Here is a 14,949-nt window from a genome sequence, read left to right on the forward strand (position 1 = left end):
TTGGCAAGCGAGGGCACACAAATGTTCCTCTCGCTCCCCACTCAGGCGGCTTGGGAGGCAGCAGAGCCGTGAGTTGGAGCGCACTAATGATGAAAACACAGTGGTAGATTGCGTATTCATTTCCCCGTCTCTATTTTACATAAAGAGAGCCATGGCTAATGCCACAGATGTTGGGATATCATAAAAAAAAAGAAGGAAAAAAAAACCTGTGCGTATGCTAACACATTTAATTGGCATTTTTGCATATTCCACTCCATTGTTGATAGCTAGTTGCAGCTGATTGTTCAGTTTGTGTCCTCATTGATTTCAGTGTGCGTTTCTTTTTTTTTTTTTGGAGGGGTAACTGTCTGGGGATAGTAATTGGTGCGTTTTGACGCTTCCCACCCCCAAACAGTGCTTATTCCTGAAGTCTTCGCTCCTCTCTCGGTTGCCAATTCGTGAAGGCTTAGAGTGTGTCTTTCATTACTCGCTACCTGCTTTGAGAAATCAGTCTCGACCTCACTCACACACACTTGTGTGAGTGGAAATGTTTTTTGTCCTCTAACAAAGTGCCGGTGGTCGGAGTGAAACATTAGAGAATAACCGACAGGAATACAGTGAGGAGAAGAGCAAAACAACACCCACCCCTAGGACCCCTTAATGGCCAGCTGCACCCTGCTAATGATACACACACATACACGCACACGCGTGTGCACACGCGTACAAAACCCTGCGATGCTCCATTTCCATTACAGGGCACCGTATACGGTCTCCCGATGTACACATGGCGGGAGCTTATTAATAGTAATCATGGTGCATGATGCGGGATAGAATCCAACATTAGCGCTACATTTGGAATGGATTCAGCCAACCCCCATTCAATTTAGATTTGAATAAGAAATATATCCCAACCTGACCACATGCATATGAATCGCCACATATATTTGCTCCCACATGTGTCTGGTACTTAGTTCCAATTAGGCTGAAAACACTGCTGCTGTGACGAAGGCTGCTCACACCGTCTCAGTTATCACCTCACTGCAGGTTCCGCGGCTAAGGCTATTCGTTTTCAAATGTGTGTGTGTCTCGGGGTGTGCACGTCCGTGTGCATGTGTGCATTGACATTATTTGAGCGGCGAGGTAAGTAAAGGGAATAAATAAGCAGGCAGAGGTCTTGTCATGATGATGTTATTGCCGCCCTGGGTTTGCCGGCAGCATTATGAGGACAGGCACACTGCCATATCCCTCACTGTCACACGCGCACACAAACACACACTTGCACACATGCCTGCGTGCTGGGGATCGAGGGCACATGCTCTAGGTAAATTTGCTTTGATCCGCATTGCACCTAATTGAGTCACAGGCAATGTCTCTATTCCCACATCAAGGAATTTGGAAATGTTAGATTATTTCGCCTGGGGATTAAACCTAATTTTCGTGTGTTACGCATTAACCTATTAGGCTGGTTCATCTGCATTGCTAATGCCCCCCGGTGCAGACAGCTGTCACTGGCCTGGAAGAAGAAGAAAAAAAAAAAAAACATGATCATGCAATCCTTGAATGAGTGATCCCTGCACCGATTAGTGGCAGTGAACTTCGCTGAGCCCAAGTGATAAGGCTGCAAAATTCCCAAGTTGCCAATAGCTCCGAAAATTATCAGACTGTAGGCAAAGGAGAAATTGTGCCTTCCGGCTCAGGGGCTTCAATCCAGGGTTTGCCCAGATTGACATTATTTAAAGCTATGGAAATGGGCTCTGGCTATCTGGAGGATTGCTAGAATAAGAAATTTCCAGGAACATTTATGAATACGCTGACAGGAGGGGATAGGGGCAAAGTATATATATATGTATTATATATATATATTTATAAATATACTGTGTGCATTCTCGAAAAAGCAATTTTAGGGTAATTTCATGATTTTATGATCTAATCTAGGTAAATAAATAAACAGATATGTGTGGAGGGAAAACCCATATGGCTGTAATATTCTTAAAGGACCTCAGCAATCTTTCCTGAGAAGCTACTTTAACAGGAATCACTGTGTGCTCTGCGTGTGGACCAAGTGCATTGTTTTCTAACCTGATGCAGCAGAAATGGAAACAAAATCCCCTCAATCGCTTCCTGTTGTTTAGCCAGGACATATTGGCAATGCAACATCTGTGCAATGGCCTGAGCGCGGGGGCTACATGGAGATTGTATTATATTTGCTGGTCAGTAAAATGACTCCATGTTCCCGGTAGATTCACTTTCGGTGCATATTTTGTTACATAGCAACAATGATGCCTCCACAGTGGACAAACAGACACACACACACACACACACACACACACACACACACACACACACACACACACACACACACACACACACACACACACACACACACACACACACACACACACACACTGCTGGCACATCAGCCCTTTTTAGCATGCACAAGCACTTGTGAAGTGTGAATGTTGCCGTTTTGCATAGCTTAACACAAGTGTGCACACTGATCGACAAAAGCATTTGTGCGTGGTAGAAGATGCCACGTGTGTGTGTGTGTGTGTGTGCGTGTGTGCGTGCATGAACACGACACTTATTTATCTGTCTTCAAGTGCGTATGGGTGTGTGAGTGTCCTATCGTCACCTATGAAAATGCTGAACGTCGGGTGGAACACTGCCCCTGAGTGCCTATTCAAATGAACACAAACATCAATCGCAGGCCGGCCCCCCCCCTTTTCCAGCCTTGGAGGGCGACACTGTAGTAGTCACGCACACGCTCCACCCAGGATGCTCAGGATGCTTCTGTGGCGTTTTAATGAGAAGCAGAGCATTAATCCTGTCGTGCTGTTTATTGTGTTTTATTTTTTTAATTATGTTTTTTTTCCCTTTCACTTTTGTTTAAGCGCTATGCAAATGAGTTACATGCATGTGTGTGTGTGTGTGTGTGTGTGTGTGTGTGTGTGTGTGTGTGTGTGTGTGTGTGTATGTGCGAGTCTCGGGGCTGTGTGAATGGGGTACTGGACACTTCAGCGTGCCTAATGGATACAACTTCATTGGATACGGTCATTATCATGGCTGTTCAAGAGCGATGTGACCTCACATCATCACAATAGATCCCTACTATTCTCACCCACTGTCTAATTATGTATGGGTGCTGGGCACAGTGCACTATACCCATAATTTCCACTTTGCCAAGGTTTGATTTTTATCATTCTGGCTGAGTAAAAATCTGGGAACACGGGGCTAAATGCTGAAGCTCACGGTAACCGATCAACTTCATCTAGAAATTCCGACCTGAAATGTAAGCCCCAAAATTGAGATTCTAGCCAGAATAAAAGCCAGTGTAGCGCCAACTTTAGACGTTGCCTATCGGTAACCCAGCGGCTGCAGCCTGAATGTGGGGAGTCCCGGAGCACAAAGGCTAATCAATGTCAGGGTGGAAGCGGAGAATCCCCTGGCCCACCCTATTTGACTTAACTGCTCCGTTTGTGCTCCTACTGATCCTGTGGTCTTTGTGTACATTGTAATGAGTGCTGACATAATCCTGCGGATTTTCCTGGAGGCCAAACCTTTGCCACCCCCATCAGGCCTGGGGTCTCTCCTCCGATCAGGAGGGCTGCCAGAGGGGGGAGAGACAGAACCACAATGTCCCCCCGACCCCCGTGAGACACTTACATTTAGGGATGGTTTGAAGCTCTCTGTGATTGAGCTAGTAACCCATTTTAATCCTATTAACACTAGCCAACAAAAGCTAAATCTGCTGCAGGACAGGCAGGGCTGGGGCATGGAGGCTGGGCTGCGGATAGAAACTTGGGGGGGGGGGCTGGGACTAGTGGCAGATATTGAGGCAATATAAAAATGATGTAGCAAAGGGAATAAAAAGATGCTGAATTGAAAATCCTGCCCTTGAGGTTACTCCTTTTTATTTTAGGAAAAGAGATGGAGAGGGAGGAAACAAAGGACAACAAGAAGAACACAAGGAAGAGACAGAAAATCAGGGAACAAAAAGCCCCTTTGTGCCGAGACAGCCTCAAAGCAGCGGACCACCAATAGCCACTGTCAGATATACACAAGGTTAACTCATTCAGCAAACATCCATCTTGGAGCTTGAAGGGCATGTTATTGGCAGACCAGGGTAATAAATGTACAGCAAAGTGCAGCACAGGAAGTGAGTCCAGTGCCTTGTGGGTGTTGGTACCTCGAGGTCGAGGAACAAAAACCGGGGGAAGACTCTCAATGCACTTTTGTTTCGGGTGCTTCGCGGGGCAGAGGGGCCAAGTATGCTGGTGGTCCTTGCCCTCGCCCCATCAGAAAGGGAAAGGCTTTACACATCTAGTGTGGCAGCTTAGAACCCCCCCATTGTAGGAAACAAGAGGGGAGTGACAGGGCCCATACAGACAGAAAGTGTTCTTTAGCCAAACAGGGCAGGATATGACTCTTTAAGGGGCAAGGGTGTGAATGAACAATAACTTGCGTGAAGAATGAGCCCCTGTGTAGGCAACACTGATACTGCAATCCCTCACTAGGTGTCTTCAGCCATCCGTCATCGCCGCTGCTCTGTGCTCTGACATATTCCCCTGCTCTTGCCCTCCTTCTCCGCTCCCCAGCTCCTTCTCCCGACCGCCGCGTGTCTCATCACCATATCAATTTGTCATACTAGTGGCCTGATCTGGCAGCGAAAGCCATATATATGATTATAATTGTCAGTGTGGGGTCTAAGTGATGAGGTATGATATGTCATTTCGGCAGTGCGGGGTAGTCTTTGACACGGGTCATTAGAGACAGGAGCCTTAACCAGAGAGGCGGCAGGCCGTGAACCAAAAAAAACTCCAAGGGGAATAGCGGGCACCCCTGTTCACGGCTCCAACATCATTATTTAGACGCGGCAAACGTGTGAGACCCTGCTTCTCCATCCACTCTCCCTGTGGAGTATCTCCAGCGCGGTCTGGGGAAGTGTGCATAATCAGCGAATTGAGACACGGGATTGGCCGACCGGCCGAGACAGACAGTCAGCTCCTGTGAACCTCCTGTGAGGTCTGCCCTTCTCTCTTCCCATGGCGAGGTCCTTTAAGCATCCTGAGATCCTTCTCTGAGACGGGCCGCGCTCGCGGTAGCCCTGTATACATTTATGTATGGGTCTGACCTTTCCTATAATGAGTTCACATCATAACCATTGACCTAAAAGAAATTCACTAATGTTCTCCAGCGCTGAGGTGCAGTTGAATAAAAAAAGAAAAAGAAAAAATGAAGGAAAGTGTGAGAAAGAAAGCAAGAGGGAAAGAGAAAAGGAGAGAGCACATCAGTGGGACTGACGTTGTTCTCGTGTAGAGTCCCATTTTACAAGCGCGTTAGCTGGGAGCTCATCTCTGCTCCCAGATGATGACACTGATGTGTTATGAAATGCTGCCACTTACCTATAATATATTCATATATGAGGTTACTGTCTGAGGTTGTGACATGAACTAAAATAAATAGAAAAACTGTGTATTTAAGATTGTTTTAATGTCCGAGTACAAAAACAAAAGCTGGTAACAACTAAGGTGGAATGAATATTTTTTGGACAGGTTGTCTTTAATAGGGAACTATAAGTAATAACATTTATTTGTATAATTAATAGGTGGAATGATGAAGGCACTTGTAAATGACGAGTTTCATTCAAACTTCAAACTTATTTGTAACTTTAACATTATTATGTTATATAAGCCAGACATAACAACAAATAAAACCTAAAACAGAGTTTGAAAATTTGAATCACTTCTACAATTGTGATTTTACACATTTTGGTAAAACATTTGATCCCCATCAAGAAACAAGGGGTTTAAAAAATACTAACACATGTGCATTTAGAAGCTGTGCACATTGCAATATTGAGCTATTTAATACAGATCCCACATAGGTCCACCACAGAAAACATTACTAGTACTTCCTCGGGGGGGACACACACTGCATGACATCAAATTGTAATATCTGAAAATGACTCCGGTAAATCAAATAAAATGTGTCTAAAAAAAAAATATGTGATAGAGGCAGAGAGAGAAAGAGAGAGAGAGAGAGAGAGAGAGAGAGAGAGAGAGAGAGAGAGAGAGAGAGAGAGAGAGGAGAGAGAGAGAGAGAGAGAGAGAGAGAGAGAGAGAGACAGAGAGAGAGAGAGAGGGGAGAGAGAGAGAGAGAGAGAGAATGAATCTCCTCTGTGGGACGGAGTGAATGTGGGCCTCTGAGAGAATACCTTGACAACCCAGTGTGTGCGCCCTGCTCACAATGGAAGGGGCCACCCTACCAGTTAAGATTGCAAATTCAACCAGGGGAAGTGAGCTTGGAGGAATTGCTTGGCTATATTGGATATGACCTCCTGGCTACAGGTATATGATAAGCACTTATCTGTTTGCACTAACGGAGCACATGCATTCAGACGCTTCCTTCCTCCATGCTGAGAGTATTTCTTCCATGTACTGTATGCGCCCTCCACACACACACACACACACACATATACACATATACATGCAGGCGAACGCACACAGACGCAATGTTTACATCCCAGAAATAATATCTCCATACAATGGAAAGAAAGGCAGGAAAATAAGTAGCTGCCCACCCTGCTCCTCACCCCGGCTCATCCTTCTCATAATTAGCTCTCTTGTGCCGTTGTGCGCCGCACACAGCCGCCACAAAACAAGTGCTTCATGGGAGGAGGTATTTATCAACATTTCCATTTACTGTGTACAAAAAGGACATAAGCTGCACATTCTCCTCAGTTCATGGGCAAACTCTTTTAATTCAGCGAGGAAGCGAAGCAGGTTTTCAGCACACGCCGCCAGACAAGCGTATCACAAATAGTGCCAGGCAGGCAGATAGGGGCTCATAACAAGAGATCATCAGTAATTTTCAAAAGTACTGAGTTCCGCCGCGAACGGCGTTCAGCGGGTCAGAAAGTGTACTTGACAGGAAATATGCATACTGAGTGGATCCTACTCCCCTGCTTTTCATTTGCATTGTGTATTGATTTTTTTGGTCCCATTTAATACAATATTATGTGTGGGTCTACGGCGGCTTTTAGGTGTCTCTGGAGTGGACCGGTTCCATTGGAGGCTTAATGATAATTGCAGCTGGTAGAGGCAAGCTCAGGCAGATTTCATTGCAGGGCCATCAGGGCCCTCTCGCCCACCTCTACTTCCATTCCCATACCCCCTCCTTATGTTACACACACACACACACACACACACACACACACACACACACACACACACACACACACACACACACACACACACACACACACACACACACTAGAAACGGTGGAGAAAGAAGGAATGTATCGAGAGAGGAGAAAAAAAATCAAAACACAACGCTGATGATTTTTAAAGCAATCACCAGGCCCCCTTTGATTATCTGTCATCATTTGTGACCACAATGCCACGTTAAAGTCGGAGGACGGTGCTCAAAATCCTTTAGGTTGCTTCTATTCTTCCACCAATAAGCTTTTGTGGAGCGTACACTGGGAGTCCGCTATGCATACAAAGATATTAACAGAGAGCTGTCAGCTGCCGCAATGCAAATCACCTTTCCCCTCCTCCCGGGAGACCCTGATTAATGCCATCATTGTAATACAATTGGTCACAATGTGGCTTCCTTTGAGAAAAATAAAGTCAAATATGTAACTCCCTAATAACATGATACTTATCACCAGGGCTGGCTTATAAAACTGTTAAACCATGACACCAAAACACACAAATCATATTAAAGTCCCGGTCACGCTCCCCGGCTCTCTCTTACACACACACACACACACACACACACACACACACACACACACACACACACACACACACACACACACACACACACACTGAGGTTAGAGATTATTAAGCTGTCACAGACAGTGGGAGTGATAAGCGACTGTTATGTCTACAAATTAGGCATAATTAAGGAGACACGTTGCCAAACAGAGGCGCAGATATCTTCATCTGGCCCAAATATGACAGCATCCCCGTCCCATGGCAGGATTTACAGGACAAATCAAACCGGGGATGAACTCAGGTGTTAGGGAGCAGATAGTAATGCCTGTGTGCTTTAAGTCTTTCAGTCGCTCGGCGTCTCGCTGGCTTAAAGGGAGCCGAACAAAGTTGTAAATCTAGGGGAGGGGGCCGACGACGGCCGTCCCTTTATTCCTTTTTTTTTTTCCTTCCCCCCTTTCCTTTTTTAAAGGGCTTAATGTTCATCCCTTGTTTATATCTACAGCCACCAACAGACATGCACAAACATTAATGAGATTAAGAGGAAGCGCTGTGCAATATTTATTAGGCTAGACAAACACTTCTGGGCTTTAGTGTGCTGGAAGCGGGGCTCTCTCCAGGGGCCGGCGTTGGCACAGGCTGCCCAGGCAGGAGAGGCAGATGTCTCGAATTGCCAAGAGGATCTGCCTGCCTGCCACCCTCAAGATTGCTGCTCCACTTCTCCACACAACTTTAAAATACACTTGATGCGTGTGTGTGTGTGTGTGTGCGCTTGCGCCGCTGTGTGCGCCCAATAAAAAAAAAGTAAAAAATCCCCCCCCCCGTTCCTCTTCATTTCCACAAGTTACCGCCTCCCTAATTTTTATTTTCTCTGTGACCGCTCTTTAAAAAGTTAAAAATGCAAATGTGTGGATTGTTGTGATCGTTGATGAGGACCTCTTTGTATTGTGTGTTAACCTCCATTAGGCGGGATTACAGGGACAGAGGCACACTGGCATTTGGTCAGTGTCACAGTGACAGCACTTGCGGCTGGAATGCCCGGCTGTCACAGTCGGCTCTATCGCTGGGCTTTCTCTCCTCCGAGTGTGAACTAATAAGCCTAGAAATTACAATTGCCTCCCTGCTAAATCCCTGATAGGCGGAAATAATGATATCAGTGCCCTACTAATCTTCTTGGCTTGCCGCTTGGCATCAGCCTATTGAGGCACCAGTCATACTTACGTCTGATGAGATGAATTTAATCTCACTGTCCGTAATGACAATAGGGGCCATTTTAATGTTATGGATGATATTTGTCAAGGTTCTGTCTTAGATTTTTTTATTTTTTCAATCCTCCTCTTTCTCTTGCACGCACACCAATTTGACACCTTCTGTCAAGGTATCAGGACGCTTGGACATTAGGTAAAGCAGACGCAGATAGCAAGTCTTTCTTAATTTCCTTCATGGAGAAAGGAAACAAGTCGCAACAGTTTTTAAATTTAAATACGCTGAATGTCCCTCAGAGTAATGGGGTGTTGAAAGTACTGACAGAGCTAAGCAGATGCACCCAGACTTCTGCCTAGAAAAATATACTTTAATTTCTCCGCTGCTAGCTATTACCCAATGATACTGGGTCATTCAGTGCTCCGCAATGTCCTTCAACTCATTATAATCCGAAATGCATTCGACCACGTTCAGCATTCTCGCAATACTAATGCATTTCATTATGAGGGATGTATATCATCATAAAAAGGCATGTGTGCTTCCTCTAGCTGTCAGTCATTTTCTCTGGGGACGAGCAATGAGACAAACTTACATCAAATGTTATTCTTTGATAACGGCGGCATCCAAGGACACCTTTCCAAGAATACTCCCCTCTATTCTCTGCCAGCTGCCCACTACCTGAAACCACGGAGCCATTGTCATGACGCATCGAGGTCTCACGACCGCCGCAGCATGTGACCTACCTGTGCGGCGCAACAAGAACGTGACGGCGAGAATTTAGCTAAGTGTTTTGGAGAGTCCAAGAGTGGAGATCTCTCTGACTCCGTTCACAGAGGAGTACTCAAATATAATATGAGATGCTTAAATATTCATGCATAGTCACTCTCCAGCTGCACACAACACCCAACCTCCCTGAACTGCAAAAAAAACCAACAACAACACAATGTCGCCGTTAAATCGCTTTCTCTTTTCTCACTCATTCACAGGAGGGACGATTTTACAGTGACCCGAGGCGTGACTGAGAAAGTGAAAGGAGACGGATCTGACGCAGTCGTAAGATAAAATTCACATTGGTGGTGTTCAAAATTGCAAGTTTTTAGACTTTGAATGGTTGAGCAACAAACTAGCGTGGAATAATTCCTTTGCATATATTTACACAATACTGGGGACAACATCAAAAGTATGCCATACATGTATTACATTAATAGATTAGCCATCATTGAATTAATGTAATTACTTTAAATGTCACAATTACCAAAATAAAGTTGTATCTATAAAGAACTTTTGAGCGACTGGTCTAGACTCCGCATATGACATTAGAAAAATACAAATATATATATATATATATATATATATATATATATATATACACACAATATGATCTTGAAGACTGTTGCAGAGAAGCTTTAAAAGATCTACCCGCTTTAGAAATAAAGATGAGAATGTAGACGTTGGATGTTATACTAACGTGAATGTCAGATTTTCTACACTTGAATGACAGTAATAAGTGTTCATTTCCCTCAGTGCTAGACAATACAATTCACTGGTGGACACTAGACATGCTGCGGTATTGTGATGAAATAATAATGATAAAAAAAACAACACCAAAGAAGGAACACTGAAACTTTGCGGTAGCTCAAGAATGTAATAACGGAATGCCTTGAAGGACAATTAAGACAAAGCATATCTGTCCGCTGTTCCTGAATGTTCTACACAACAGCCAATGGCAAATGTTTCGTGCACCACAAAAGCACACACACACACACACACACACTGCAGGAGGATCGATTGTCGTCATAGAAACTCTGTCATTAGATAAATGACTGCTTCCCCCGAGCTGTCAGATTAACTTTGACAGAACAATCAACACTATGTTGTTTATGCCTGGCTGACAAAGAATCGTTTTGGCTTGGCGAGAACTGAACAATCCCACTGTGTCCCTAGTTGTCCTATTCAGGAAAGTACGCCATTACAAGGGTTGAGTTATGGAACATTGGACTTCCTTTACTGTCTGTTTATAGGCCAACATTTGAATCGTTAATGGAAATCTGGCTTCAGTTCATTCACCGGCAACTTGTTGAAGCAGAGTTCCTCTCGAAACCTGCAGTTTTAAAAGAAACAAATAAAAGAAATTCGGGAGAATTCAGGAGGGCTGTCGTAGCTGCCTTCAAGTGAAGTTATGAATGTCATTTTTTTTTTTAAATATATTTTATTTAATTAATTCTGCGGTTTTGTTTATTATTTTCATGGTTATTTGTCGTCTTTTTTTCTTCTTTCTTTTTGTTTGTTGTTTGTCAGTCTGACAGGGTGAGTTTTTGTATCTGTGTATGATTTTGATGCATTTGAACGAATAAAAACTTAAATGAGGAAAAAAAAATAATAAAACAAATTCGGTGTATCCCGTCCACTCTTTTCAGTTCTTACTGTATGCTGCCAATCATTTCAGGAAGAAAAACTTCACAAATGTATATTACTACATACAGTATACGGAGCACTGTTTGAAGTGACAAACAGCGGGGGAACATATATGTTATTATTTGATGTGTTGGGCATCAACGATACGCGCGTCATGCAGAAAGTAGGACGTCGACATTTGCTGCGGCAAGTTCCTATACAGGATTATATTTTCAATGGATGCCTTTCATGTGTTGGCGGTGATTAAGAAACACAAAAGATGCAGAGTTTACACCAACAGCTATGGCCAAACGTTCAGCCACTTTAAACCACTGCTAGCGTACACAAATGCCCGTGCGTGGGAACAGAATATCACCACACCGTCTGCTTTGTTTCCATCCTCAGTGGGTTTTTTTTTCTCCAAACTGATTGCCTCTCTGCTTTATGCTCTAATTTGAAATCTGTTTGGCTTTCCTGGAGGAGAGTATTGTTCTTTCACTGCACTGTGCTGTTAATGAGTATGGTTAAGAACATCATTATTTTTTAAGTATCATTTGGGTGTTCACAGTGGGTGATCTCGACAATAATCTGTTTTCTTGTTTCATATCCAGAGTGACAGCAGTGGGTGCCTCTTTAATACCCAGAAAATCATTAGTGGGGGGGGGGGGGGGGGGGGGGGGGGGGGAGAGAGAGAGAGAGAGAGAGAGAGAGAGAGAGAGAGATTTGAATTGTAATGAAGACGTATTAACTACGGGTAATTTGGTTGTTCTTCAGCTTGAGTTTCCCTTCGCTCTGCTTGTTGGTTTTATTTGCATTGATGTCTCCTCAGAAGTAGTTTGCTTCTTGAACAAAGGGGCTGGCGTATGTTAAGTGCTTTTGAAATCACGAGCATTGCAGCCACGAGGGCCGGGCCTGATGAAAGGGTGTGAAATACAATGTGGAAATCGATTTCGCTATCTTCTCATTTGGCCCTGCCAAAAGCCCGGTCTTGTGTCAAAGCTGCAGACATGGCGGCTGCTGTGTGTGCATGTGCGCACATTTAGCACACTTCACGCCATGAAGGGCTGAGAACGGGCAGCCGGGCTTTAAGCCTGATAAGTTCATGCAAATTCTAGCTATGCTATGGACAGAATACATTAAGAGCTGTTTAGTCTTGATGTGAAGGCTTAACAGTTATGAAATACATAAAGAGAGAGTGGCGGCGTGAAGGGATGCTGCTGCGCCGTCGGTCTGAAGGCCACCACCGGCTAACACTAAGCCATTTGTAGGACCCCCCCCCCCAAACACTCAAAATGGAGGCTGAGCCAGGATCCCTGGACTTCTTCTTTTACGGTCAGACTGCAAGCGGACGTTTCGAGCAACGCAACAAGTTAGCGCCACGCTGCTAACCCAGCCGGGCGAACAACATGGGACGTGACATGTGACACGCAGCTCACAAAGCAACACGCTAAGCAACCTGTCCATTCATGGACTCCATTAGCGTAACAGTACATGGATATGGTTTAATGTTATTCACTATTGTGGTGATCTTTTTGGACTCAGGATATCGGGAAGTTGGCTTCGCCACACCGCTGAGGGGATGTTGGTTAAATAGTTATTTTTTAAACTTTAAAATCCTATTAGATATTATTATGGTAATGTTTGGTTGTAGTTATTAATCTACATTATTAATCAGACTTACACATTGATGGTTAAGTATCTTTTAGGGGATCATTTTTCCTTTTTGAAGGGTGGTGCCCCAAGAAACTTTATCATAAAATTAAAGTTATTATTTAATATAATAATTTTTTTATAAATATTGATGCCTTTTAAGCCGTTGTTCCTACAATACAAAGGTCAAATGCTTTATTTTCCTTTCCTCAACCACACAGACAATGGTATTACAGTTACACTGATGTGAATGCTGCCATTCAAAAAGAACGATGGGTGGAAAAGGGGGAGGGGGGGGGGGGGCACAGGAAGTCAGAGGGTCCTTAGATAGTGTATGCACACGATTATACTCGCTGCAATCTGTCAGCGCTGCACCGAGCTAGCATCATCAATTTCTTTCCGTTTCCAGAAAAACTGCTTTTTGTCTTTCCAAATAGCTACGTTGTTGCCATGGCTCGGGTCATCCATCCCCAGTGTATGTGGCTATTGAATGTAAATGACAGCTCTGTGTCTATACTGTCACAAAAGGGCCTCAGAAAGCGGGGGCGATGGAACAACAGTGCGAGAGCTCCACTGTGGAGCGCTGGCAGTACCATCTGTGGAGATGGGTAAACAGGAAACGTACACAATGAAATTATAAGGTTTTCTCTCTCCTCGCTTCTGTGATTAATGGCAGTGATATCCGTCAAGCCGTTTCACCATATTTAACACTGCTACAGCAGTTTGCAGCTGTTGTGTTTTTCTTCCAGTACGGCGAGAGAGAGAGAGAGAGCGAGCGAGCGAACGAGAGCACGAGACGGAAAGTAGACAAGAGAGCCGCTCAATTAAATTACAGAATGACTCCTGGCTATTCTTTTAGCACCTTATATCAGAGCAGGATGCAGAAACACAAGCGAGCGCGCCCAATAACAAGGCCGTTTGACACAACACCAGCCAAAACAACAGAAAGACCACATCGCTCTCAGCTTCGCCCTGTGACACGAGGCCTCTTATTGGATGGGTGGGATCAGTGAGACTACAGGTCAGGCAATGAGCTAGGGGAGTCAATTAAAGGAGCTCCATCTTAATAGGGCTGTGATGTGGAGCCATAACGGCGTTATCTTGGCTCTAGCTAGAGGTGGCCAGATCTCTTTTGTGACACCAGCCAAGTAAATAAATAGCCAAATGAGGGCGCACAAAAGCGTCGGCAATATCCCAGGGCACCTATTATGCAAGGGGCCGGGGAAAATTATGCCCTCAACAAATTGCTAATGATGAGCCAGTGATGTCTTGTTAAGCGACATTGTTTTCCCTCAGATCCCTTTGTGTCTGTGCTGTGTTCTCCGTTTAACGAGACACACACACACACACACACACACACACACACACACACACACACACACACACACACACACACAAAATAAAGCAGCCGAGCGGCTCTGCGATATTTTCCCTTTCTTCTCCCTCCCTCCTCTTTTTCCTCCGTTCCCTTTTTCCTTCTTCCTCCTCCTCCTCCTCTTCGTCTCTCCTTCGCAGCTTCGCAGTTAACTTGTGTATGTGCCTCTGTTTTTCCATCCCCTCACATCCGCTGCCACTCAGAGGGCCTGATTTGGCGCATGAGAACATGCTAGAGTGGGCCTGCTCAGCGGGGAAGGGCCTTTTGATGCAGACCCCCCTGGGATCCATCCACTGAACCAGCAGTACGTATCACAGATGTGACAGCTTTCATCTAACAGTTAACTTTTCCTAATTAAAGTCCCAAGTCTAATTACACACCAGCCTATCTGATATTTCTGAGATGGTCATAGCAGTTCTGGGGGCAGAGCCCATCAAAGATCCAAGCCTCTGTGATTTGGGGGGTGGGTGTTTTTCTTTTGGAAGGAAACGGAGCGCTGCTTGTGCCCTGTGTGGGCTGTGGGCTCACCTGGGTGTGGGGGGCAGTGAATGCCAAATGGCAAGGCCTCATCTCATTTGCAAAGATGCTGCCCCTGAATGTGGATGTGCAATTATGAATCAGGGAGAAAAA

The sequence above is a fragment of the Cebidichthys violaceus genome, unplaced genomic scaffold (assembly GCF_023349555.1).
Source record: "Cebidichthys violaceus isolate CVI_PGR_0920_01 unplaced genomic scaffold, fCebVio1.0.p SCAF_28, whole genome shotgun sequence".
In the NCBI taxonomy this organism is placed as follows: domain Eukaryota; kingdom Metazoa; phylum Chordata; class Actinopteri; order Perciformes; family Stichaeidae; genus Cebidichthys; species Cebidichthys violaceus.